General features: G+C 40.1%; 1 pseudogene; it reads right to left on the bottom strand.

The window, feature by feature from the left end:
* Window positions 1–17,618: 17,618 nt before the first annotated feature.
* On the bottom strand, window positions 17,619–18,778 carry LOC149119406 (palmitoyltransferase ZDHHC2 pseudogene; annotated as a pseudogene).
* Window positions 18,779–27,443: the final 8,665 nt, after the last annotated feature.

Raw genomic sequence — 27,443 nt, 5'->3', positions numbered from 1 at the left:
CAGCATACAGGGTTTTCAGCTAGAATTATTTTACATGGCTCCAGGCTCATCACACACACTCCCCATCAAGAACCTGAGCCTTAATTCATGATGTTCTGGATTCATATTTCTTAGAATAAAGCATATGTATTCCAGTTACCAATGCACTATAAACCTGTCCTGCTTTTCCCCCCAAAGAAACCTTTCATTCAACTATAACAGACTTCATGCATTTGTTAAGTACAACACTCTTGCACCCATACTCCAGTCCCTCCTCATCCGCTGTCTCCCATGCACAGTCCCATTTTCCAAGATTCATTTTCAATTACTTAATAAACAGAAGACCAACTCTAAGTAAAGATTTCAACAACTTGCACACACACAAAATTGAGAACAAGTTTAACTCTCATAATACAACTCATTGAGGATAGAAGTTCTGCATAGGAAGTTAGTGCACAGTGATTCCTGTTGTTAATTTAACAATTAACATTGCCTGGGGCTCTTGACATAAACTGCCTGGGCTATGGAAGCCTTTTGAACCCTCAAACACCATCAGTATTTAGAAAAGGCCACACACAAAGCGGAAGTTCTTGCTTCAGAGAAAAGTACATCCTTCTTTGGTGACTTCTTTCCACAGGGGTTTCACCCACAGATATCCTTCATATAGGACATTTTTGGCCATGATGTTATAGTGTTCCATGTCTGAAATACTCTCATGGGCATTTCAGCCAGACCAGAATGACTGAAGGGCTGATTCTGAGGTCAAGAGTGCTATTTGAAGTGATTATCATTCTATGAGTTTGCTGTGTGGACTGTTTCCCATGTTGGACCCCATATTGGGGTCCAATGCAAGTTTATAAACTGTACTGTTAGCAAAAAGTCCATAGGAATATATGCAAAACTATACAGCTTTACAGTTATAAATTTCCTCCTCCCTTATTCCCACTCTTATTTTTTTACTGAGTTCTATTTTTTTTTTTTTTTGGACAGGCAAAATGGACAGTGAGAGAGAGAGGCAGAGAGAAAGGTCTTCCTTTTTTCCATTGTTTCACCCCCCCCATAGCCACTGCAGCCAGCACACCGTGCTGATCCAAAGCCAGGAGCCAGGTGCTTCTCCTGGTCTCCCATGGGGGTGCAGAGCCCAAGCACTTGGGCCATCCTCCACTGCACTCCCAGGCCACAGCAGAGAGCTAGACTGGAAAAGGAGAAACCGAGACAGAATCCAGAACCCCAACCGGGACAAGAACCTGGTGTGCTGGCGCTGCAGGCAGAGGATTAGCCTATTGAGCCATGGCGCTGGCCGAGTTCTATTTTTAATTGATTTTATACACATATGATTAGCTCTGTTAAGTAAAGAGTTCAACAAATAGAATGAAAAAAGTTCCTTCATAGTCAAGATAAAGGCTGTTCTCATTGCTTCTCAAAGTGTCAATTTCACTTCTACAGACCTCCTATTAGGTGCTCTATTAGTTATCGCAGTTCAGGGATTTCATTTTTTTTTTTACTGCTGTAGAATTCCATAGTGTACATACCCTATAATTTCTTTATCCAGTCTTCGGTTGATGGGCTTTTAGGTTGGTTCCATGTCTTAGCTATTGTGAAAAGAGCTGCAATAAACATGGGGGTAGAGATACTCTTATGTGCTAATTTCATTTCCCATTTGTAAATTCCCAGGAGTGGGAGGCCTGGGTCATATGGTAGGTCTGTGTTCAAATTTTTGTGATGCCTGATGGCTTGTGTGTTTTTTTTTGTTTTGTTTTTGTATACAGTTGCTTTAGCTATTTGGGGTCTCTTGTGTTTCCATATGAATTTCAGCATCATTTTTTTAACTCTTGCAACTTATTGTTTTTAAGATTTGGTAATTTGAAAGAGAGAGAAGGAGAAACAGATCCTCCATCTGCTGGTTCACTCCCCAGATTATCACAATTGATCAGGCTGGGGCCATGAGCCTCTTCTAGGTCTAAGAGGTAAGTTTAGGGGTCCAGAGGCTTGGTCCATCTTCTACTGATTTCCCAGGTACCTCACAGGGAACTGGATATTAAGACGAGCAGCTAAGGCTTGAACTGGAGCCCATATGGGATGTCAGCACTGTAGGCCTTTGGTTATCCCACTGCAACACAGAGCTGTTCCAACCTTGTTGTTTTTAATTCTAATTTCTACCTCAGTTTTTTTTTTTTTCTGACTGACTGCATTACCTACACTCCTTTGAAATTTTTTCTGAGTGTTCAGCAGAAGCCACATCATTACCAGCTGCCTTGTTTATATTATCAGATTTTTTGGTTCTACAACAATACAATGTTGACTGCTAAATACCTGTAGAGGTAAGGCAAATGACAAACTGCCAGCAACTGTGACCAAATAGTGAAATAATGATGTAGATAATGATAGGGCATGTGTGTGCCAGATGAAGGAATGAGGAATTTGTCAGGGAAAAATGGATATGAGGCCTGACTCCTGCTATATGCCTGCATGTCCTGCCCCACCTGCAGTGCCAGACATCTTGATCCTAAATCATGCTTGCACATCAGGGAGCACATGTACTTTGCATCCCTGGAGGTGCATTAGCAGGTGCCTTGAATCTTCTAATTTGTTGGCATAATGCTGAACATTGTCACTTGAACTCCTTGCATCCCAATTCCTCCTCAACATGCACAAACTCTAAGGCACTTTGGCATCTTGCCTCTTGCTTGAGAAAGCAGGCATTGAAAGACATGCTGGCTTCTGGGCCCCCATCTCTGAAAGGCACTATGAGGCATGCTGCTCCTGGGTGCACAGGCAGAGAACTCTACTTCCCATTGAGATCCCCAGATTTGCCTTAGCTTGCATCAAGTATTTCTGCCACCATGTTGGCTCTGAAAGCCTCTGCCTCATTCCTACCCAGGTTGCCTGGGGTAACAAAGACTAAGCAATAAGCACATGAAGTCCCCTTTGGGAACTCCTGGCTTCCAACATCTTTGCAAACCATGAGCTACAACTGTCCACTGCCTTATCCTGAAGACAGAGACAGCCCTAAGGCAGGAGACTTCAGTTTGGTATGAAAGTCCTGGGATATAGTATTTGCTAATGTAGAGGCTGTGAGACAGCTCCACATTCCCTTTATGCCTGATAGTCACCCAAGTTTTCCCTCCATTGGGATGAATTGTCCCTGGAAACAAGATTGTGCCTCAAGACATTGAGGTCTATGAGTGAGTACCAGCTGACTGTGAGCACAATGCACAAGCTGCAAAGCAGTTTCTACTGGAGCACCAATAGTGAAGCAAGCCTGTTCAGTGTGAAGCCTATTTTCCTCTTCCTATGTGATGGCATGACTAACATGTCATGTTTGGGATCAAGACCCTGTCAGGCACCAAGAATCTGAGCATTGAATGTAAGGGCAGCAATTTTGATCTGCAATGCAATCCCAGGGTCATGTAGACCATGCTGCATTTAAACTTATGCTGAAGTTGGTGCATCACTACATAGTGTCCCCCACCCCAAGCACTCATCTTTATGTGAGCCCTGGGCTGACCCTCTGAAGGGATGCTTGGGCAGCAGCCTACCCAGATACTCCTTGCATCCCACCCCAGAGTACCTATTAGATCTAATTTGGTGATGAGTAGATTCCCTCTTTTCTCAAAATCTAAGCCCCCCTTGGACAGCACCCTACTGTTTGGTTGTCTTTACCTTGTAGGAAGGGGACAAAGTGGGACATGTGGGTTGGGGAGGAACTGTATGGGTGGACCCAGGTGCCCAGATGCTATATACCCAGCCTCTGGAACCAGCAGGATGGAACCAGGTGTCCAGAAGTTACCAACCCAGTTTCTGGCTCCATCCACCTCTATAGAATGACTTGGACTTACTTAAGGTACCTATAGGATATCCCTATATTCTCTCTCTCTTTCTTTCTTTCTTGTTCTCATTTGATGTTCTTGCCTAACCATTGTCCGATTGGTGGGCTTTTCTGTCCTTTACTAAAAACATTTTTTCAGTGCTTAAATGTTTTATCTTCCAGACTTTAGAGTTTTCCTGATATTTCTAGAGTTTATAGCAGCACTTTGCAAAGTATAATTATGTAACAAAGACAAGAATATTTTTGTTTCATGCTTAATTCCTCTAATGTTCAAAAAATTAAAGTAACTCTAGGTTAAAATTCTATGTGTTCTTAATTTTTTATGTAAATTCAAGAATCTTGTAGGTAGGGGAAAAAGAAACATGAAGCTTTAGTCATGGGAATGTCTTGGTAAATAAAGCTATGGGGTATGAAAGAAGCCAATTCAGGGGAAATTGAAGTAATACTCATCCTAAATTGAAAATGCTGGTGGTCTTTAAGAAGAAATGAGTAAGGTAATGCAAGAATGTTTTAGAAGTTTGGTGGAAGATGAATCTTGTGTAGGATTTGGTTGGCTGACACTAGAAAAATTCTTTATATGTATTTTTTGACAGGCAGTTAGACAGAGAGAGACAGAGAGAAGGGTCTTCCTTCTGTTGGTTCACTCCCCAAATGGCCACTACAGCTGGTGCGCTGCAGTTGGCATGCTGCAGCAATCCAAAACCGGGAGCCAGGTGCTTCTTCCTGGTCTCCCATGTGGATACAGGGCTCAAGCACTTGGGTCATCCTCCAATGCCTTCCCAGGCCACAGCATTGGAAACGGAGCAACCAGGACAGAATCCAGTGCGCCAACTGGGACTAGAACCTGGGGTGCCGGTGCTGCAGGTGGAGCACAGTGCTGGCCTCTTTATATGTATTTCTAAACATCAGTGATGCAGTAACATTAAAGGCACATTGTTATAAGACTAGAATTTAATCTTATAAATTAAAGCAAAAAGGTTTTGTATTAAACATTGCTCACAAAATTTTCATCTTTTTAATTTCAAAATCTAATGTCAACCCATCTTCTAGGCTATAGTGTTTTTTGTCTTGTATTTAATGTGTGGCTATTCCCTTCCACTTTTACTCAGCTCCTGTCTGATTGTCTACGTCTCACTTTGTCTTTATGTATTTAAGTTGTCTGAAGTAATGGGTTAATGCCATGTGGTAATTTTGTTAAATTTTAATGTGTTAATTATTTTATTCATTTTTCTAAGTTTTTGTACTGATTTAAGAAACTTAGTTTTGTAATAATTTTATGTGTCATTGGGAAGGAAATATATGCATTTTCTTTTGTAGATTGAGATGTGATTGCTTAGGTAGAACTGAGCTGTAAACTAGTCAAGGTTATTTACTTTTTTCACACATTTGCTCACCTTACAATCGACAAAACTTAGTCAATAATTCTAGTTGAAACCCTGAATAAATGAATTTTTTTCAGTGATATAGTATCTTGATATTTTAAACTTCTGACAACATGAATTGGTCTTTTTATTTTATTTTTTTAAGATCCAAAGTTCTAAATGAAATCTTTGAACTTTAAAATATCCATTTAGATTTTTAGAGCCTTCCAAGATCCAATCCCCCACTTGAATGGTTACTGAAGTAAAACCATCCTTACTACCCTGGCTACAGAACTTGAAGCAGATAAATCAACGTGGCTCTATTTCATTTTTCTACTCTTCATTTATATCCTCAGATTTAAGATGCGCTAGACTGTGCACACTATGTTGAATTAAAAATTTTAGTCATGCTTTTGTAGGGACAATTAAAATATAAAGGCACCAAAATATGACAACTTGTCATTAGATTATTTTTCATAATCAGAAGATTTGCAGTACATTATTTCACCTTTTAAAAAAATCAGCTTTAAGGGGGTTTTGGCTGTGGTGTAGTGCACTAAGCTGCCATCTGCAGTGCCAGCACCCCAATTGGGTCCTGTTCAAGACCCTTCTGCTCCATTTCCAATCATTCTCCCTGATAATGTTCCTGGGAAGGCAACAGATGATAACCCAAGTGCTTCAGGCTCTGCACCCACATGGGAGACCCAGATGAGGCTGCTGGCTCCTGGCTTCAGCCTGGCACAGTCTTGGACTTTGCAGCCAGTTGGGGAATGGGCCAGTGCATAGAAAATCTCTCCTTTCTTTCTATACCCCCCTCTCTACTGTGACTCTGACTTTCAAATAAATATTTTAAAATAATCAGCTTCAGGGGTCAGCATTGTGATGTACTGTGTTTAACCACCACGCAAGATACCAGCATACTTTATGGGCACTGGTTCATATCCTGGCTGCTTCTCTTCTGATGCAGATCCCAGCCTAGGAAAGTAATGACAGATTGTCCAAGTCCTTGGCCCATTGACACCCATTTAGGAGACCCAGAAGAAACTCCTGGCTCCTGGCTTTGGCCTGCCCATCCTTGGCCAGTGAGGCCATTTGGAGATTGGATCAGTGGGTGGAAGATCTTCATCACTCTCCACCTCTCTCTTTCTTTCTTTCTCTCATTCTCTAACTCTACCTTTCAAGTAAATAAATAAATCTTTAAAATCCAATAAAACAAAATGAATTAATAAAGGAAACTATCTGGTTCTGGACTTTTCTTTGATGCTGGACTCTATTACTAATTTAATCTTGCTGGTTGTTTCTCATCCATTTAGGGATTCTATTGTTTCATGGTTCACTTCTGTTAAAGTGTGTGTGTCCAGGAATTTGACCACTTCTGAGTTATCAAACATATTGGCATATGATTGAATCTAATAATCATTAGTGACCCTTTGTATCTCTGATAACTGTGTTATCAGTTGTAGTGTTTCCATTTTATATTTATTTTCAGTTACCTGAGACTTCTCTTTTTGTCTTAGTTAATTTAGCTGAGGGTTTGTCAATGTGTTTATGTTTTCAAAGAGCCAGGACTTTATTTCACATCTTTAGTTTTTGTTTTATCTATTTATGCTCTGGGTTTTATTATAAGTCATCCCTAATTTAGGTTTGGTGTACTCTTGCTTTTCTAGTTTTTTACATGCAGTACTATGTTGTAAACTTGCAATTTTCCTGCTTTTAAAATGGCTACAATATCTGTAACTGTGCCAGGATGAAGCCAGGAATCAGAAACTTCATCTGGAACTCCCACATAGGTACAGTGGCCCAGACATATGATCTGGGAGCAGTATTGGAAGTGGATCAGCCAGAACTTGAAGTGAAGGCCAATATGAGATGCCAGCACTGAAGACAGTGGCTTTACCCTCTAGGCCATAGTGCCTGCCCTTTTATAAATTCTATGAAACATGTAAAAACAATTAACATCAATACTTCTTAAACTATTCAAAAATAGGAGAGAAATAATTCTTCAAAATGCATTCTATAAGGTCAGCATTACCTTTAAACCAAAACCAAAGATACAACAAAAACTCAAATTATAAACTAATATCCTCGGTAAGTACAGATGGGAAAATTTACAAAAATACTAGTACATTAAAAGGATTACATACTACAGTCAGAAGAGATTTACCCCAAGGATACTAGTGTGTTTTTACATACACAAATCACTACACATGACATGCTATAACAACCAAAGTGCAAAAATCGTATGTCATTCTCAATAGATGTAGAAAAGGCAGTTGATAAAAATTAAGAGTCTTTCATAATAGGAACTCTGAACAAATCAGGTACACAATAACGTAACAAAGGACATATACAACAAGCCAACAGCTGACACCATATTGAATGTGGAGAGGCTGAAGAATTCTTCTCCAAGATCTGGAATAACACAAAATGATCACTTTAAGCATTTCTATTTTTTTTTTTGACAGGCAGAGTGGACAGTGAGAGAGAGAGACAGAGAGGAAGGTCTTCCTTTTGCCATTGGTTCACCCTCCAATGGCCACCGTGGCCAGCATGCTGCAGCCGGCATACCGCACTGATCCGATGGCAGGAGCCAGGTACTTATCCTGGTCTCCCATGGGGTGCAGGGCCCAAGTAATTGGGCCATCCTCCACTGCACTCCTGGGCCACAGCAGAGAGCTGGCCTGGAAGAGGGGCAACCAGGACAGAATCTGGTGCCCCGACAAGGACTAGAACCCGGTGTGCCAGTGCTGCAAGGTGGAGGATTAGCCTAGTGAGCCGCGGCACCTGCCAAGCATTTCTATTTAACATAGTATGAAAAATCATGTAGCAATTAGGTAAGAGAAAGAAATAGACATTCAAATTGGAACAAAGGAAGTCAAAGTGTCACTGGTGGGAGATGACATGAGCACATACATAGAAAACATCACATACTCTAACAAAGATCCTTTAGAATTAATAAAACAAATTTGCAAGATAAAATGTCAAAATATAAAAATCAGTAGCAGTGATTTTTACTAATTGCAAGTTATCTGAAAAATTTTAAAACTATTCTTATTTCCAATTACTATAAAAATACTAACCTAGGACTCAGTTCAACCAATAAAGTACAAAATCTAGACAATGAGACCTAGAAAACACTGATGAAAGAAATTGAAAAGGCACAAAAGAAATGAAGACATTTATGGCCATAGATTGGAAGAATAGATATCAGTAAATGATCATATTAACCAAGGCTGCATAATGATTTATGTAATTCTTATCAAAATGCCAATGGCATTTTCATAGAACTAGAAAAAATATTAAAATTAATTTAAACACATGAAAGAGCCCCAAATAGCCAAAATATGTTGAATAAAAAGAATACAACAGGATATATTTATATTACCCAAATTTAAAATATTTTTCAAAGCAAAGTAATAATGAGGTTTCCTCTCACTCCAGTTAAAATGGCTCTCATGTGGATATCAACAACAAATACTAGTGAGGATATGGGGAAAAGGTACCCTAATCCACTCTTATGGGATGTGAACTGCTCTAGCCACTGTGAAAGACAGTATGGAGATACCTCAGAAATCCAAATATAGACCTACCATATGATCCAGCCATCCTATTCAGGGGAATTTACCCAAACTTCCAGAAATCAGCATATGAAGGAGTTATCTGTACCCCTATGTTCATTGCAGCATAATTCACAATAGCTAAGACTGGCAATCAACTCAGATGTCCATCAGTTTTTTTTTTTTTTTTTTGACAGGCAGAGTGGACAGTGAGAGAGAGACAGAGAGAAAGGTCTTCCTTTGCAGTTGGTTCACCCTCCAATGGCCACTGCGGCCAGTGCACTGCGGCCAGTGCACCACGCTGATCCGGTGGCAGGAGCCAGATACTTATCCTGGTCTCCCATGGGGTGCAGGGCCCAAGCACTTGGGCCATCCTCCACTGCACTCCCGGGCCATAGCAGAGAGCTGGCCTGGAAGAGGGGCAACCAGGACAGAATCTGGTGCCCCGACAAGGACTAGAACCCAGTGTGCCAGTGCCGCAAGGTGGAGGTTTAGCCTAGTGAGCCACGGCACCAGCCTCCATCAGGTTTTGACTAGAAAAAGAAACTATGCAACATATAAACTATGCAGTATCCTGTATTTTGCAACAAGATGGGCACTATCAAAACCGTTTTACTAAGTGAAATAAGCCAGTCCATAAAGGACCGATATCATATGTTTTCTTTGATCTGAGGTAACTAATAGAATACCTGAAATGCAATGTAGTGAAATAGACATTTTGAGATTTGATTATTTTACAGCTCCTGTCTCTCCCATTAAGGAACAGTGTTTTTTTGTTTTCCCTCTTCATACTATTTGTTGAATTCTTTTGTTTTGTGTAGGGTTAACTATATGATCTTTAAGTAAATTGAACATAGATCTTGGTAAAAATTAGGAGTGGGAATGTAAGAAGAAAGAGGAAGAAGGTTTGGAGTTTGGGCAGGAAATAGGGTGGGGATGAGTATCACTATGTTTCTAAATCTGTATATAGGAAATACATGATATTTGTATAACAAACAAAATTTAAAAAATAGAGACTTATTTCCATTGGGCATGTGTGTGTGTATATATATATATATATATATATATATATATATATATATATATATTATATATATGCCCAATGGAAATAAGTGTATATATGTGTATATGTGTGTATATATATACAAGTGTGTATATATGTGTGTATATATATAGGGAATATATATATATTTATATACATGCCCAATGGAAATAATGGATATATATATCCCATATATATATCTATATATATCTATATATCTCCAATAGTGGCATTGCTGGAACATGTAGTAGTTCTTTCAGATTTTTTAGGAATATTAATCCCTTTTTTTGGGATGTACTTCATTACATTGCCACCAAAGTACACAAAGATGCCCCTTTCTCCTCATCCTCTCCATCACTCATTGTCTTTGTCTTTTGGGTAAAAGGCAATATACTTAGAATAAAATAATAGCTTATTGTAGCTTTCGATTAGTTATAGTGAGCCTTTATTCATTACCCTGTTTTTCATTTCTACATCTTCCTTTGAGAGATCTGTGTTTAAATGTGTTCTTCATTTATAAATTGTATTTTTTTGCTATCAAACTGAGTTTCTCATATGTATTAATCATTAGCACCTTTTCAGATATATTGATTATAAATATTTTCTCCCATTTTTTAAAATTTATCTTTTTATTTTTAGAAATTGTTGCTTCACTTCTTAAAATGTTATATAAGTTATACAAGTTTCATGTATTTGATACATAAAAATTTAGTAACATAGTAATACACCCACCCTAACCTCCTTCCTGCCCATGCTTCAACAATTTTTTCTCTTCATTCTCCCATTCCCACTCTTAATTTTTATAAAGATCTATTTTCCATTTACTGAATGATCATAAAGTTAACCCTACATTAAGTGAAAGAGTTCAGCAAATTGTATGAAGAAAATGATGCTGTCCCTCAACAGAAGAGACAAGGCTGTAAATAATCCTCAAATCTCAAAATGTCCATTTCATATAATACATTATATTTTAGATACACTATTAACACTGATCAGGGAAAATATATGCTATCTGTCATTTTGTTTCTGAATTATTTCACTTAAAAATAGTTTCCAGTTGTGCCCATCTAGTTGCAAAAGTGGGAAGCCACATCATATGGTAGGTCTATATTCAGATTTCTGGGATATCTCCATACTGTCTTCCAGAGTGGTTACACCAGTTTACATTCCCATCAACAGAGGACAAAATAAGTCTTTTGAAGATATATTTGCTTTCCCATGTTTATTACAGAACAATTTTCAGCAATTAAGAAATGGAGACAACCTAAGTGTCCATTCACTGATGAATAAGGAAAATATGATACATATAACCAGTGGAATACTATTATGCCATTAAATGATTTAAATGTTTTCATATGTAAGAAGATTGGAGGTACAGCTAATTATTTTAAGTGAAATAAGCCAAGGATAGAAAGACAAGCATTGCACAATTTCACTCATGTGGAATCTAAATGATTGATCTAATGTAAATTAGGTATATAACGGTGGTTACGAGAGTCTGGGGAGTGTAGGGGGGAAGTGAAGAATGGAGAAAAAATGATAAACCGATACTAAGCCATAGCTAGATAGGAGAAAGAATTTCTGGTGTTCTATTGTATAGTCGATTGACTATAGATAATGACAATGTATTATACATTATTCTAAAATAAACTGGGTGAAGGTTGATTGACTATAGATAATGACAATGTATTATACATTATTCTAAAACAAACTGGGTGAAGGGCTTTTCAATATTTTCTCCATAAAGAAATGATGTTTGAGGAGGTAGATATGTTAGCCCTGATTATACATTAAATTATAAATATATACAAATATCAAGTCATAACATGATATTCCATAAATATGTATAAATTTTTGTGCTCATTAACAAAATTTTTTTTCAAATTATTACAGAGGACGAAGGAAGGAGAGGGAGGGAGAAGCACATGGGAAGAGGGGAGAAGGGATAAGGTAGAATCAGGAGGGGAAAGGAAAGTGATGGAGGAGGGCAGGGTGGAAGAAATTAAAGAAGGCAAGCAAAGCCAAATATTAATATTAAAAACAAATGATGAACAAGAAAATATTGTTACCAACTTTGTGCAGACAAAATGGAAATATATAAATTCATGCAAATAGAGATAAAATATTAAAATGCACCTCTTTTTCAACATTCATTGATTCATTAATTCATTTATTAATTTTATTAAATTATACAATTTGTATTACCCTATGCCAAAAATTGGAGGAGAGTAAAAAAGACATTGTTGTTTCAAATGAGATACAGTCACTAAGAATGATATTACATTTCCTTTTTAAAAGATTTATTTTATTTATTTGAAAGGTAGAGTTACAGAGAAAAGGAGAGAAAGAGAGATCTTTCACCCACTGGTTCACTACTCAAATGATTACAATGACTGGGCCTGGGTCACTCTGAAGCCGAGAAATTCATCTGAGGCTTCCATGTGGATGCAAGGGCCCAAGGACTTTGGCCATCTTCTGCTACTATCCTAGGTGCATTATCAGGGAGCTGAATCAAAAGAGAAGCAGTCAAAGCTAGTGCCACTATAAAGCAGCAGTTTTACCTGCTAAGCCACAATGCTGCCCCTTTTGATATCTTTAAAATCATCTTCACTATATTTTCAATATCAGGTAAACAATTGATTGTTTTAAATTAAACTGTCACTACACTGATTGGTTGCTTGCAAAAAGTAAAAGAAAAATTTTTCTTAATAAAAATAGGATCATTCAGAACCTCAAATTATGTCTGCATTTTTTCATGCAAAGTATCTAAAATACAACTTAGATTTAATAGACATGCTGGGAAGAAAGATATATGAAACAGAATGACTGGAGATCTATATATTGGAGTTATCAAGACTAGAATATAGATAACTGACAAATATTCAAGATTCATGATAAGACAGTTTTCACAGAGAAATAAAAAATTAGTATAAAAAATCACATAGAAATACTTTAACACAAAAACAGAAAGACTAAAATAAGTCAGTGAATGAGATTAATAACAGTTTAGAAAAAGCTAAAGTGAAAGAGAAGTGGAATACTTGCTGGCCTTCAGAATTCATGGAGGATTGGCTCCAATGCCACTCACAGATTTCCAAATTCATGGATTCCTAAATCTCTTATATAAAATGGCATAGTATTTATACATAACATAGTCACATCTTCTGGTACACCTTAAATCATCTGGATTTACTTAAGTACCTACTAAAATGTAAATGCTATGAAAATAATTATTGTATTATTGAAAGACTAATGTCAAGAAATATTTTTTGACAGGCAGAGTGGACAGTGAGAGAGAGACAGAGATAAAGGTCTTTCTTTTCCATTGGTTCCCCCCCCCCAAAATGGATGCTATGGCTGGCGCGTTGTGGCCGGCGCACTGCACCGATCTGAAGCCAGGAACCTGGTGCTTCTTCTGGTCTCCCATGCGGGTGCAGGGCCCAAGCACTTGGGCCATCCTCGACTGCCTTCCCAGGCCACAGCAGAGAGCTGGACTGGAAGAGGAGCAGCTGGGACTAGAACCCGGGGTGCTGGCACCGCAGGTGGAGGATTAGCCTAGTGAGCCACCGCACTGTCCAGCAAGAAATCTTTGAATGTACAATTAAATCTAACATGTAGATTTCATTTTTTTGAAAAATTTTTATTTTAATTTTTTTACTTTTCCAAATGCAATTTTTAGGTATAATCACTTAGGTGCTTAAATGAATACATAAAAGACCCAGAGGGGATCTTACCAGTACTCTAACAAGGTGAAGTATACAAATCCCTCTTTTTCCCCTAGCTTCCAGCTTTGCAAGAGGGAACACCTAACAAAATTCAGTTCAGTATATCGCTATACTAGTTCTGTGCTTTGAAAAAATATCTGGTGACATCTGAGTCTGATACATCAAATGCTGCTATTTCCCTTAAGACTTCTAGCAGTAGTTATCATTTCTAGTGTGGCACTTCAGGATAATGAATAATGACCAAGGGATAAAAAACTTTAAGGTAAAAGCAAGAATATATCATGTCTTCCCAGAATTTTTGAAGCAGATTGTCAAATTCTTAAAAAAAAGTCTGAAAAAGACTGCTGCTATATTGTTCAAAGAATTACTTTCCTATAAAATAGACTTGGCCTATGTAGCTCATTCCATAAACACATTTAATATAAAACTCTTCATATTTTTAACAAGGGTAAGTAATTTTAAAGATAAGTAATGGAGTTTTTATTCCATTGTCCTCTGGTATTTTAGTTTATCTTTATTGAATATTTTTCTAACAAACATTTTGAACAGTTTATTATCATTTTCTCTTTGATTACCTACCAGTTACTTAACTATGTGTTTTTTGTTTTGTTTTGTCTTGTTTTAAAGACAGAGTTACAGAGAAGTAGAGACACAGAGAGAGAGAGAGAGATCTGGTTCACCCCCCGCAATGGGCAGAGCTGCGCCGATCTGAAGCTAGGAACCAGGAGCTTCTTTCAGGTCTCCCACATGGGTGCAGGTGCCCAAGGACTTGGGCCATCATCTTCTGCTATCCCAAGCCATAGCAGAGAGATGAATCAGAAGAGGAGAGCTGGGACTAGAACAGGTGCCCATATGGGATGTCAGTGCTTCAAGCCAGGGCTTTAACCCACTGCACCACAGTGCAGGCCCCTCAACTTTTCTTTTCAACATCACAAATACAATAGCTTAGAGTTAGCCTTTCTGCTTTTGTTTTTGAAAGTAGATCCTGGAGATATTTAGAGTCCTAACTGGAGATCTAGCAATTAAATAATATAATTTAATGATACACCACTGTCTCCTGTTTTCTTTTTTAAATTTATTTGACAGGAAAAGTTATAGACAGTGAGAGAAAGAGAAAGAGAGAAAGGTCTTCCTTCTGTTGGTTCACTCCCCAAATGGCCGCTACAGCTGGTGCTGTGACTGAAAGAGCTGGACTGGAAGAAGAGCAACTGGGACTAGAACCAGTGCCCATATGGGATACCAGCACAGCAGGTGGAGGATTAACCAAGTGAGCCATGGCGCCAGCCCCAACTACATGGTTTTAAAAGGTAATCTGCTTTAAATTCTCAAAGTCAATACTAAAAAAAGTATAGAGCTTATCCCAATTGTTAACATTTACAAAAAGTATAGTTCATTCAAATAAAAAATAATACTTTTTTTTGTAAATAATGCATACAAAGCACAAGAGCTTCTTAGTATATTTAGTGAAGCCAAACATTTTGACATCAACAAAAACATCTTTTTATCTTAAACTAAATTTTCAAACAGCATGCCATTTAGTTCATACTGAACTAAATTTCCAAAATAATATGATTTTTGTTTAATGATTTGCATAATTTAATCTTGATGGGTACTTCAGGAAACATATAGTTTTACTGTCATAGTTTTGATGAGAAGACATAATAAAAATAATATAGATACCACTGGAGGATTAACAGGACAAATAATAGAGATGATACAGAAGGGCAAATCCACTGAACCTGTCGCTCCCCATCTTCGTGGAGGAACGACACAGGACCCTGCGCTGTTCTTTGGTCTGCTCGGCCCTCCCCGGGTTTGCTGCTGGTTCTTCCTGGGTTGGCTACCGTCCCTCCCACCTCCGTGGAAGGGTGGTTCCCCCTGCCACTTTCCCCACTTCTGCGGGGGAGCGGCACACCGCCGGCTGGCTCTCTCGGGGACTGCACAGGTGTTCCTTCAGATAGATGTTCTTCTTAGATGTTCCTGGTGCATGTTGTCTCTCTCCTCCTTTATAGTCCTCTTCCACCAATCCCAACTCAGCTGCCCACACGCCGAGTACGCTGCTCTCCTCCAATCAGGAGCAGGTCCTGCTGTTTATTGGTTGAACTGGAGGCAGCTGTGTAGAAGCTGTTTGCTCCTCTCCCAGCGCCATATTGTGGGAGAGCAGATGCATAGAATAAGTCTTAATTCCAGTAACTTAGTCTAGTCTGAGTTGCTCCCAGTTGCTCCCCACAGATCCCCCTTTCTTTTTATTTTTGGCGTTGATACGCACCTGTCTTCGGTGACCCGCGGCACACACTCTGCTCTGCTTGCTAGACTTGCCCACAGGTGCTTACAAGCCATACCAATCAGGCAAACTGAATCCGGGTCCTCTCTTCGCCATGTTGTGAGGAGGTTTTTAGGCGCTGAAGCGTGCCTGTGTTCGGTGCCCTGCAGCACATGCTCTGCTCTGCTAGAACTGCCTGCAGGCGCTTACAAGCCCTACCAATCAGGCAAACCGAATCTAAGCCTTCTCATTGCTGTGTTGTGGGGAGACCTATTGGTGTTGATAACGTGCCTGTCTTCGGTGACCTGCAGCTACCCACAGGTACTTATCGTCTTACTAATCAGGCAGACCGAATCCAAGCTCTCTCATTGCCGTGTTATGGGGAGGCCTTTCTCTATTTCTCTATCTCCGGGCATTCCTATTTATCCTATTTTACTTCTATCTGCCAGCATTCCTATTTCTCTCATTTTACTTCTATACTTCTATTTCTCGCATCCCGGTGCCCGCCCCGTGGCTGCTTCCCAGCTCTGCGCACTCCGCGGTCTCCACGCCCTTTGCGCCCACACCATGGCCTTCGCACCAGCCCTGCGTTCTCTCTATTAGAGCCCCGCCTGCTCTCTCTGCAAGTGGCGGCTTCCGCGAGTCACACAGCCTAGCTCACGTTTCCGCCACCGGTATTCAGTCTAAGTTCCCCGGGCTAACCTGGCGAATTCAACCTGACTCACATCGCTGGCTGGCTCTCTCAGGGACTGCTCAGATGTTCCTTCAGATAGATGTTCTTCTTAGATGTTCCTAGTGCATGTTGTCTCTCTCCTCCTTTATAGTCTTCTTCCACCAATCCCAACTCGGCTGCCCACACGCTGAGTACGCTGCTCTCCTCCAATCAGGAGCAGGTCCTGCTGTTTATTGGTTGAACTGGAGGCAGCTGTGTAGAAGCTGTTTGCTCCTCTCCCAGCGCCATAATGTGGGAGAGCAGATGCATAGAATAAGTCTTAATTCGAGTAACTTAGTCTAGTCCGAGTTGCTCCCCGTTGCTCCCCACAGAACCAAAAGGAATTCTTAACAGAAGTTTAATACTTTTACTAAGTTCAATAGGAGAAATGACCAAAAAAGATGTTTGTAAAAACCTAAGCCCACAAAAGTGTATCAGAATTCAATCTTAGTAATATTTCAGATTTTCCTTCAATTACAAAAATCAGGAAAGATTAAAGGTGTTTCTGATTTAGAATTATTTTCTAAGAGCATTGGATTCATTCTCAGAAATGTGTTCTAGCCATTTGCTTGCTCAGAAAGCTCCAGCTTCAATGTTCATACTTATTTTCTAATGGGGAGCAAAGTCTAGAAGTAATTAAAGTCTGATAAAAATGGATGGTGATCTTCAAGTACAGGCCATTTGGACTTTGTAGTGAAGTCATAGTTATGACAGGTCACTATGTCTGAGGTTCATTTCCTATCAGAAGGAAAAGTAAAAGAAGTCTGGTTTATTTCCCCTACCTTCTTAACAGTAACTAATAGATTTTACAAATCAAGCACCTTATAATGTGACATGAAATCCTTTAAATCTGAAACAATATCTTAACAGTCTCAATTTTTGAAATAAAAATCAAATAATCAATGAAGTTTTTAAGTAATAAACTGTGCTACCCACATTATTTAGGTGAAAACTGGCTCATGAATTTAGGCTGAGTTTTCAATAGAAGATATTTCTTCTTTGATTCATATACAATAAAACATTTTAATATTTAATAAGAATCTGTTTCTGTATATTGGATCCAAAGTGTGTTATGTTTTAAGTAACAACTTGCAGACAATTAACTCATATTCTGGATATCCAAACGGTGCCTTCATATGGGAGCCTTTCATCCACGTACAGCATCGATACTTTAATAAAGCATGAATTTACTTTGCTTGAGGATTAAGTCTCATTCTCCATGGTTAATGCAGGATTGCTCATAGGAGCTTTGCCTCTTCCAGGGCTTATGTTGCTTTCTGTCCAAGACTGAGAGTCAGTGAGATGGTGGCTCTGGAATTCTCTCTATGGATTTGCAGGAACTGATGGTTTTCAGGATTTTTAGCTGTTGAATTCAGCCCTGCAGGAGTAGATGGTTGTTCAGGATCCTGGTTAACAAGGCAAGTTGGGAAGGAGCAGCCATCAGAAAGATGTGAAAAAATGGGTAACAACCAGTACTTCTTCTCATCACCAAAAACTTGTCTCATTATTTTTACTGAGACCTAAGCTGAATCCATTCTTATTGGTTCCACGTCGAGATACTGGACTCCTGAATGCCTCTAATGTAGATTTATTTTTGCTGACTAGCCAACAATGATAGCCAAATAGAGAAGATAAGCTGACAGAAAACTAGCTGCAGCAAAGAATAGAAACATCATATGGAACTTGGCTGGAGTATCTGGTAGACCACTTGTCCAAAATTTGACAACATACTGTAAGTCTGTAGCAGTGATAAAAAGGCAGTACAGCAGATAATAAGCCACGAAAAGGAGGAAGAATTTATAATCTGAAATTCCCACACAATTGTTCACCCATGGGCAATGATGATCCATCTTCAAAATACATTTATCACAGACGGAACAGTGATGGCAGTGACCTGGTTTTATAAGTTGGCATCTGTCACAGTAGCGGATGGCTCCAGTCATGGTCCTGGTATAAATGGGAAGACCCTGGCTGCTCGCCTAAGAGCCTCCTGATGGGGTTGTCCTCTTGGCTCCCTCTCCAACAATTCTTTCTCTGCATAAGAGAGATGGAATTCTTTGGAAGGATACATTGGTAATATATAGTTTTGCAGTACGACCTGACAAACATCGCAAAAAGTAGATGATAAGCCAACAAGCACACAACTTGTTCGCCAGTGTTTTCCATGGAAACTAGGCAGAGCTGGATGGTGGAGGCATAGTAGGACCAGCCCTGGAGGAGGCTGATGAACACTGCTGGGATCCAGGACAGCACCCACCACAACACATGCCGGTACCATCGCCTGACGCTGCGTGGGCCTGAGGGCGCCATCTTCCAGTGACATCCACTTGCCCAGCTCTGGCCTTGGGGTGGGATGGCCATGCCCGGCGCTCCCCAGCAGGACAGGACTGGGGGTGGGGGCTGGTTGTGCTGTGGCCACTGCCGCCACCTTTGTGGACGTCTGGCTCCTCAGCCCAGCGGAGGCTGCAGCCACAGGAGGAGAAGGCAGAGGAGGAAGCTCTACATGTAAATTTAAAAATGTATTTTCTGTCGATTTTTTTTGCTGAACACATGAACGCATAAACTGTTTATAGAAAGCCAAATCCAAGAGAGAATAAAATATTCAGTCTTAAAATGGGGAGAAAATAAAAGATGAAAAATGACAATGATGTATGAATTAAATAAGTCACAGAGAAACTGCTGACATTTTTAAATTGTAGGCCCAAGTGGAAAGGATTTAAAAGGAGAAACAAGAAACAGAAACAATGTTGAAGCAGAAAATCATTGAAAATTTTCCAAAACTTTCAAAACTCAACAATCATCAACTCATAGATCCATTAAAAGCTGCAAACCATTTTCAAGGTAAACCATACTTAGCCGTAGTTTCACTTTTTGAAACTAAAGACAAGCAGAAGACAACAAAATATATAATCTCCAAAGGATCTAAAGTGAGAGAATAGCTGACTTATCTGTGTCTGGCTTCACTGTATTAGTTGAGGAATCTGAATTTTGTACTGCTGTCAGTATATGTGTATAATCAGTATTCATTAACACCTATAGACATCATATGTGAAAGTGTATTTATATATATGCAATTTCAAATAAAAATTGACTCAAGCAAATATTGAAGCAAACATTCTGACTGGAAAAAATAGTCTCAGAAGAACAATGGTGAAGAAATTAATGAATTTTGACTTGAAACTCTTCTATTATCATTGTGTGTATTCCATATTTTTTGTATTCTATAGTTTCTATCCCTTATAATAAAGAAAAGGTAAGGAACAAGAGATGTTAAAATGAGGTAAAAATGCTGAGTGTAACTGAGCAAGCCTGAGAATCTAAAAGCATTGTCCTGATGTCATGAATAATCAGTAAAAGTGATAACTAGACAGAAACCTTAGAATTTTCTCCTTATCTCATCTCTGTGTGAGATTACCACAGTAAATTACAGGATTATGCTTTGCCCATAGTAAAAATGGTCTCAAAAATTAAAAAGTGGTTTTTGTTCCAGAGAACAAAATTAGGCAGACTATTCATATCAATCATCTCCAGGAGAGGAGGAGTGGGAGCAGGCCTGGGTGGAGGAAGAGGCTCCTACAGAGTAGGGAGGGGTTGCATTTCACACACAAGCAGTTATGCAAACACACACCCACCATGCCTAGAAAAAGAGAAAGGGACACTGAAGAGGAGAGCAGGGGACCTGCTGGAGGACTCCCTAAAGTTCCAAAGAGGTAGAAGACCTCAAAGTGGAAAAGGCCACAGCCACCATACAGGGGAGTGGCCTGTCCCCACAGAAGTAGAGAACAGCACCTGCTCCAACACAGGCCCCCGGTATGCCTCAGGCTCCAGGCTCCAGCTTGAGATGCCTCAGGAGGAAGAGAAGGAAGAAGAAGGCTTCCAAGGAAAAGACTGAGCCCCCCAGTGTCAGAGATCATAAGAGACTGTAGCCACCAATATTTCAAGAGGGGCCCCCTCCACATTCCTGCCACTGACTCGGTGTTACTGGGGACTTTGGCCATAGCCTGCAAACTGGGAACCTGCTCTCCTCCTCCACTCATTTTCCTCACAAGTCCAGCCCCTGAAGATTGATCTGGGCTAGGTAGTCCATCTGGCCCTTCCTTGCAGGTCCCCACACACTTAAGATCAGTCAGGGCCATGTTTAAGCTCTGGATGAGATTACACCTCAGTGTGCCTTCTTAATTAGAGCTGTTTCCCAGGGCTTCTCCTGGGGCACTGGCCAGCTCCTTCCACCTCATGTTATCCCTCTCCCCTTCCCCCAGGCATTCTGGAGCACTGGGTTTCTCTTCCTTTGATATATTGAAGCTGTGGGTTTATTTTTCTTGCCTAATGGTTCTGCCAAAAACTTCCAGGACTATATTGAATAGCAATGGTGAAAGTGGGCAGGCATCTTTATCTAGTTGCCCCATGCTTCCAACTTTCATCCATTGAATATGATACTGGTTGTGTGTTTGTTATATATTGCCTTGATTGTGCTGAGTAATGCTCCTTACATACCCAATTTGCTTAATATTTATATCATGAAAGGATGTTGTATTTATCAATGCTTTCTCTGCATCTTTTGAGATAATAATATGGCTTTTATGCTTCAATTTGTTGATATGATGTGTCACATTTACTGATTTGCCTATGTTGCACCATCCTTACATACCAGGGATAACTCCTATATGGTCCTGGTGAATCATCTTTCTGACGTGTTGTAGGATTCAATTAGCTAGCATTTTGTTGAGAGTTTTTGTGTCTATGTTCATAAGGGACATTGGTCTGTAGTTCTCTTTCTATATTTTTTCAGGTTATTGAATTAAAGTGATGCTGGCCTCATAGAAGGAGTTTGGGAAGAATTCACTCCTTTCAATTATTTTAAATAATTGGAGAATAATTAGAATTTGTCCTTTTTTAAAGGACTGGTGGGCCAGTGCCACAGCTCACTAGGCTAATCCTCTGTCTGTGGCACCAGCACTCCGGGCTCTAGTCCTGCTTGAAGCACTGGTCCTGTCCCAGTTGCTCCTCTTCCAGTCCAGCTCTCTGCTTTGGCCCGGGAGTGCAGTGGAGGATGGCTCATGTCCTTGGGCACTGAACCCATGTGAGAGACCAGGAGGAAGCACCTGGATCCTGGCTTTGGATCAGCACAGTGCACCAGCCACAATGTGCCAGCCATAGGGGCCACTTGGGGGGTGAACCAATGGAAAAAGGAAGACCTTTCTCTCTGTCTCTATCTCTCACTGTCTAACTCTGCCTGTCAAAAAAATAAATAAATAAAAATAAAAAAAAATGACTGGTAGAGTTCAGCAGTGAAGCCATCCAGTCCTGGGCTTTTCTTTGCTGTGAGGATCTTTATTACTGATTCCATTGCTATCTTGATTATTGGTCTGTTTAGGTTTTTGTCTTCATGACTACAATATGGTAGACTGTGTGTGTCTTGAAATACATCCATTTCTTCTAGATTTTCCAGTTTATTGGATAAATGGATTTAACAATTATGAATATGTGGTTTTGAGTTCAATTTCTCAATTAAATAAAAGATCATTTAGCTTGTTGTCCTTCTTTCCTTCTCTTCAGTTCAAATATGTGGGTTCCCTGTAGGTTTCACTGTCAACTATGTCAGTGAGACCACATGTCTCAGCTGCCTTTGTTCAGTCCCATTTTACACCAATCTGGTGTCAAGCACTACTTAAAATTTTCTGAATTTATCATTTTTAACAAAAGTTTACTTAATAATTCCATTAATGGAAGTCAAGTCGGATTAGGACAACCTTCACATTGCATTTCCAGATTCTGCCATAGAATCTTATTGTGGTATATGAGGCTTTTTTTCTGTTAATAGGGGTCTCACTTTAACAAATGGTTCAGTCTGCAAGACACTTAGAACAATCCTCCCTCTTTATTGGATCTTTTCTGAATGCAACATACTTACTATCTCACTTACAAGGGCAGCATGCAGAGCACAAGCTCATAAAATGAAATGTTCCTCTAAAGAAGTAGCTAGGCAGAACAAATGCCTTCTTGTTTTGAATAGTGATGGTTAGGGAAGGAATTACCTGTTTATCCTGATGTCCCTTGGTCTACCAGCTCATTGCCTCATGTGACAAGCCTGAGGTTGAGTTGGGCTAGTGGGAAACTTAACATTTTTGGCTATGTACACATGAATTATGTGTATATGGCTTAATAGCTGTTAAGCTATTGATTTTCTTCTTTTTTTAACTATTTTTGAACCACTACTTGTCAATATCATCCAACGTAATTACTGGTATTTAACCACTGTTGATGTATATAAGTTTCCCAGGAGACCTTCTGATTCCTGTCTTTTCCCCTTTACAACACTGACTTGGGACACAAAATCCTGACACTGCTACATTAGTGCTCAGTTTCTCCCATGGGTATATGGTCATCCCTCAAACTTTCCTAGATCATTTTCAGGGTAACCACAGCTTGTCTGAGATAGGAAGTTCCAATGCTCTCCCAGTCACCTAAATAATTGTAGTTCATCTTCTGACTTCCCACAAAACACCTTGCAGCAGGTTTTAAAATTACCAAGAACTTCCTTAAGATTTCAAGACAAACAGGAACATAACACAGTCAGACACCTGCACATCCACCTTTTAAACCAACATAAAGATGTTTTGGAAGCTTGCATCAAGTTAGAAGACACCTCCATCTTATATTGTAATGATTCCTTCACACTACACCAAGGAAACAGAGCAGGCTTTGGAAACCTGAATAATTGCACCATAGTCATTATATCCCTCCACAGACCCATATCAAGGGGAAATTTGATCCCACCCTACAGGGAGAGAAACAACTATATACATACTCAGCATCTATTGGGCACCACTAAGGGCACAGCCAACATCACTTTCTGCAGCAGCCAGGAGAAATCGGGGCCACCCACCTCAAAGTGAATGTCCCCAACTCAGAAGGAAATGAAGAGAGAAGGTCCCAACTCCAAGTCAATAGTGACTTATCTAAAAATTAGTGGTCTCTAATTGCAGTGGAATGTGGAGGGGTGTTGGACAACAGTGACATCATAGAACCAGCTCTGTCACAATGGTGCACTTTATGTACAGGAGGGCCAGCCTCCTCAACCCACTGAATAGTAAAAATCTCAAGAGGTGGGGGTCTTGAGGCCTCCCTAAGGCACAGGTGAAAAGATCTGGGACAGGTATTTCATGTGACCAGGTATGCACTGCTCTCTGTCTATACAAGGCCCCGCTATACAAGGCCCCATGTTCTTGCAGGTCTCTACTTTCTACCCACCCTCTTACTCCAATGCACTTACATTTTACAACTTTTAAGGCCTTTTTTTTGAATTAACATAGTTACTCACCTGAAGGAGAGAATATGGTATAGGGACAAAATCAGATAAATGTATTATTTTGTATTTTTTCTATGTCAAAATCCTATGGCTTTTGTTTCTATGTCAAATTTCTGTAAGTATTTTACATCCATTGTATTTCCAAATGTTTTAATTATTTGAGAGAGAGAGAATGAATTTCTCACTCCAAATTCCCACAACAGTTAGGATTAAGCCAGAACAAAGCCAGGAGCCAAGAACTGCATCCCAGTTTCCCAGGGAGGTGGTAGGAACCTAAACATACATGCTACACCTTCTGCTTCCTAGGGACATTAGAGGGAAGCTGGGTCAGAAGGCCACAATCACTGGGACTTACACCAGGTCCTCTGATATGGGATTTTGGTCTCTGATGTGGAGGCTTAAACAGCTACTTCAAAACAACCACTCTTGAGACATATTTTGAAACCCCTTATAGATCAATGAAATTTTCCGGGACAATGATGATTTGGGAAATATAGAAAAATGATGCAAAACATGATGAAAATTGTTACTTTATGTTATATGAAAAATTGGAAACTATTCCTTTCAGAGTGCAGTGGGGAACTGCTTTGGGAACTCTGCATCCCACATCAGAGTGCGTGGCTTTGAGTCACGATTCTGCATCTCACTCCAGTTTTCTGCTAATGCACAACATGGGAAGCAGCAGATGACTCTGGCACTCATGTCCCTGACAACTCAGAGACCCAGATCAATTCCCTGACTCTTGGCTCTGTCCTGGCCCATCATTGGCAGTGAGCCAGTGAATGCAAGATTCCGCTTCTCAAATGAAAAATGAATATGTGAATAAAATCTCTACGGAAACTGCCATTTTAAAAAGAGTTATTTATTTAGAAGTCAGTTATAGAGAGAGAAGGAGAGAGAGGAAGACACAGAGAGAAGGATCTTCCATGTGCTGGTCACTACCCAGGTGGCCACAGCAGCCAGTGCTGTGCAAGGCCAAAACCAGGAGTCAGGAGCTTCTTTCCATTCTCATGTGGGTAGCAGGGACCAAGTCACTTAGGCCATATCCTGCTGATTTTCCCAGGCCACTAGCAGGGAGGTGGATCAGAGATGGAACAGCTGACTCACTAACTGGCACCCATGTTGGATGCTGGCACTGTAGGAAGTGGCCCCTGGAAAGTATCCATTTAATATCAAGAGAACACATGGTTATATTGTGATGAAGGTAGTAGGTAATATGACAAGTAGAAAGTTATGTAACAGTGAAAATGAGACAAAATTACATTAATTTTAGATAGTATGCTGATAAACTTGAAATTCTAAAAGAACTATATATAAACAAATAGCACAAAAAGATAATTTTGCTGGTTGAATATAAATATTTTTCAAACACTACTCTTCATAAGTAGAAACAATAATGAGAAACTATGATGGAAAGAAAGATATAAATGCTTAGAATAAAACAAAGCAGCAGCAGAAAATCTATGGGAGCAAAGGTAAAATATTAATGCCAGGCAAAATAAAAAAGGGAAATGGAAAAGTTTGAAGGGAGAGAGGAACAGAGGAACAGAACCACTGTGTGTGTGTGTGTATGTGTGTGTGTGTGGTGCATAGAAGGATGCTGACAGTAAGGAACTGGTTTGTGTGACTGTAAGGCTGCAAGGTGAAAATCTGCCACAGCTTCTGCCAGGTGGGAAATCATTGAAAGCAAAGGGTACAGAGCTGGTCTGAAGGAGTTGGCTAGTAACGCTGGAATTGCTTCTGATGATTTTAAAGAAAAATGGAGATGATTAGGACACTGAGGGACATTTAATGAATTAATCTTTTCTGCTTTTTGCATGCTCAATCACTAATGAGAAGAGGGTGATTGTCATATGTGATGTGTATTTTCTATAAGGTGATTTTAAAGTTCATGGGTAAAATAAGCATGAAGAATTTCTAAAAATAAAACACAATGAAAGGTGACAGTTCTTTCTAGATTTAGACAATAATTTGAAGACACAGACATTTAAACAGAAAGTTACTACTGAATGATCAGATAGAAAAGTCAAGGAAGAATATAGACAACAAATCAAAGTAAATAAATATAAATGTATCTTAATGGGAGCAGGTCTAATTTTACCCACAAGAAAATAAACACACATGAAAGAAAACTGAGATTGTCATTTTAGCTAGTGTTTATATTTCTTGTTGGATATTATAATTTTTTTTTTTTGACAGGCAGAGTGGACAGTGAGAGAGAGAGACAGAGAGAAAGGTCTTCCTTTGCCGTTGGTTCACCCTCCAATGGCCGCCGCGGCCGGCGCGCTGCGGCCGGCGCACCGCGCTGATCCGATGGCAGGAGCCAGGAGCCAGGTGCTTTTCCTGGTCTCCCATGGGGTGCAGGGCCCAAGCACCTGGGCCATCCTCCACTGCACTCCCTGGCCACAGCAGAGGGCTGGCCTGGAAGAGGGGCAACCGGGACAGAATCCGGCGCCCCGACCGGGACTAGAACCCGGTGTGCCAGCGCCGCAAGGCGGAGGATTAGCCTAGTGAGCCGCGGCGCCGGCGGGATATTATAATTAATAATAATAATTTACTTGTTGAATGTTATAATTAATTAGTGGCAAATTATGTCTTTGAATATACACTGGATTAAAATTATGTCTGCAAGAATTGATGAAGGGAGCAGGGTGGGAGGAGTTTGGGGGAGGATGAGAGAGGGTTGGGGGAGCAGAGGAGTAAGGGGAAGTGTGGTTGTCTTCGTGGAACTGTACCTATGGAATGCGTAAGATCTGCTCCCATTATATTAATAAAACTTAAAACAAACAGAATTTATATTCACATTATAAACATATTGATATATGTTTCATGAAAATAAAAGCAGTACCTTCTTACTATAGAATATTTGGATGATAGAAACAATAGAAGGATGAAAAAAGGAGAAAAAAGTGAACTGGGATACCAAATACCACAGCATGACAGATTAGAAATGATACAGGAATCAGAAACTCTTAGATATTGTGGAGGAGAATATAAATTATTGAGGTCCACCATGAAGGCCCTCTCTGACACAACTGTCTCCCCAAGAAATGTAGTTTGTATCTGTCTAACCCAAGTGTACTGCAGTTTCTGAGATCCATATCAAAGTGATTACCTGCAATGTCCTAATTTTATTAGGGCACCATTCAATAAATACAGAACATCCAAGCTGCTGCATTACTCATGTGGCCACGAGGCCTATGCTGGGATTTAAGATGGCAGTTGGGGTGGTGGCATGTGCAGTGGGATGTCAGTCAGTGGCTGGTGTGTGTTTCAGGGGCTGTGGCAGGAAGTTAGATGCTGGCAGAGGCATCTCTCAAAATCCAAAGAGATGGGCTAGTGCCTTTGCATAGTGGGTAAAGCCACCATCTGCAGTGCCTGCATCCCATATGGGTGCTGGCTGGAGTCCTGGTTGCTCCACTTCTGATCCAGCTCCCTGCAAATGGCCTAGGAAAGCATAAGACATTGGTCTAGATGCTTGGACTCCTGCACCTACATGAGAGACATGGAAAAAGCTCCTGGCTCCCGGCTTCAGATAGGCCCAGCTACAGGCATTGAGTTCATTTGGGGAGTGAAGCAATGGGTTGAAGATTCTCTCTCTCTCTATCTCTCTCTCTCTCTCTCTCTCTCTCTCTTTCTCTCCCTCTCTCTCCCTCAACTCTGCCT

This window comes from Oryctolagus cuniculus, chromosome Y (genome assembly GCF_051225735.1).
Source record: "Oryctolagus cuniculus isolate XC-2025 breed Fujian yellow rabbit chromosome Y, ASM5122573v1, whole genome shotgun sequence".
Lineage (NCBI taxonomy): Eukaryota > Metazoa > Chordata > Mammalia > Lagomorpha > Leporidae > Oryctolagus > Oryctolagus cuniculus.
The sequence above is the reverse complement of the archived record's forward strand: the minus strand, read 5'-3'. Positions and strand labels throughout refer to the sequence as shown.